This window comes from Arachis ipaensis, chromosome B9 (assembly GCF_059453495.1).
Source record: "Arachis ipaensis isolate K30076 ecotype BB chromosome B9, ASM5945349v1, whole genome shotgun sequence".
NCBI classification, from domain to species: Eukaryota; Viridiplantae; Streptophyta; class Magnoliopsida; order Fabales; family Fabaceae; genus Arachis; species Arachis ipaensis.
This window is the reverse complement of record NC_142444.1, coordinates 85,013,508-85,015,167: the sequence shown is the minus strand read 5'-3', so window position 1 is coordinate 85,015,167 and position 1,660 is coordinate 85,013,508. Positions and strand designations below refer to the sequence as shown.

Sequence of the window (1,660 nt, the reverse complement as noted above, 5' to 3'; positions counted from 1 at the left end):
AAGTTTGGGTGATTCCTCCATCCAGGATTGTAGGTCTTAGAGTATGGATCATGGTTTTGCCTAGGTGAATTCCCAATGTAGTTGACTTGCTCCTGACTTCCCTCTGCTTCTTCATTCACTCCTTCTTGGGTTGTTGATGAAGTAGTGATTGCTGCTACTTGGTTTCTCTCCATCTTCTTGGTGAGGTCAGCCAGCTACTGGGTAATGAGCTTGTTTTGGGCCAGCAGAGCATCTACATTGTTTAGCTCCATTACTCCTCTAGTGTTGCCTCTTTCAGAAGCATAGAAATAGTCATTCTCTACTACTGTTTCAATGACATCTATGGCTTCCTCAATAGTCTTCTTCTTGTTTAAAGATCCTCCCGATGAATGGTCTACGGCCTTCTTTGACACATAAGAGAGCCCTTCATAGAAAATGTGCAGCTGCACCCATTCGTTGAACATGTTAGGTGGACACCTCCTTGTCAGGTCCTTAAACCTCTCCCATGCTTCATACAGAGTCTCACCATCTTGTTGCCTGAAAGTTTGGACCTCAGCTCTCAGCCTATTGATTCGTTGAGGGGGGTAGAATCTTGCTAAGAATTTGTTCACCACATCTTCCCAAGTTGTCAAGCTCTCCTTCGGGAAAGACTCCAGCCACTTGGCTGCCTTATCCTTGAGTGAGAATGGAAATAAGAGCAGTCTATAGGCGTCAGGATGAACACCATTAGATTTCACTGTGTCACATATTCTCAGGAAGGTGGTTAGATGTTGATTGGGATCTTCTTGGACACTTCCTCCGAACGAACAGTTGTTATGAACAAGGGTGATGAGCTGTGGCTTCAGTTCAAAATTGTTGGCGTGGATGGTTGGCTTTTGAATGCTACTTCCACAGTTTCCTGGGTTTGGATTGATGTAAGAGCCTAAAACTCTTCTATCCTCCCCAGCATGATTTGCTCGACCTCCTCCGCCATGGTTGTGAGTCTCTTCTTCATGATGGTTTTCCATGTTTTCTTCCATGTTTGGTTCAAAGTATTCCTCCTCTTCCTCAGCACCAACTACTCTTTTTCCTCTTGCTTCTCTCCTTAATCTCAAGGCGGTCCTCTCAGATTCAGAATCAAAGGAAGTTGAGGCCCCGCTTCTTCTCCCTGTCATACAACCAACAAGTACAAGTAAGGAAAATAGATGCAGAAAGTATTTCTGTCAGAATGACTGTTAGTGTGAGTGATGCAATATATCAAACAGTTAGTGTGTTATTGAAATGAACGGTAAATAACTAAAAACGAAAAAGTAGGGGGAAGGGAAAAAATTAACTAAAACTGAAAGTAAATTACTCAAACAGAAAATTAAATCAAACAAAAATAAAATGTTCAATCTAGTTATCCTCCAATTTAATCATTGTTGATGCACAATCAATCCCCGGCAACGGCGCCATAAACTTGATGCACGGAAAACTTGTCTCATAACAAATTTCCTTTGGCAAGTGTACCGAATTTTTCGTCAAGTAAAAACTCACAATAGAGTGAGGTCGAATCCCACAGGGATTGATTGATCAAGCAACTTTAACTAGTGGAATGTTCTAGTTGAGCGAATCAGAATTTGAGTTGAGAATTGCAGAGAACTAAATGGCGGGAAAGTAAATAACAGAAAAGTAAATGCTGGAAATAAAGAGCTGAATGTAA

General features: G+C 41.6%; 1 non-coding gene across 1 annotated transcript; it reads left to right on the top strand.

Moving 5' to 3' along the window:
* Positions 1 to 441: 441 nt before the first annotated feature.
* Positions 442 to 545, top strand: LOC148545291 (small nucleolar RNA R71). The gene has a single exon (XR_015900304.1). It is a non-coding gene; the product is annotated as a small nucleolar RNA R71 (small nucleolar RNA).
* Positions 546 to 1,660: the final 1,115 nt, after the last annotated feature.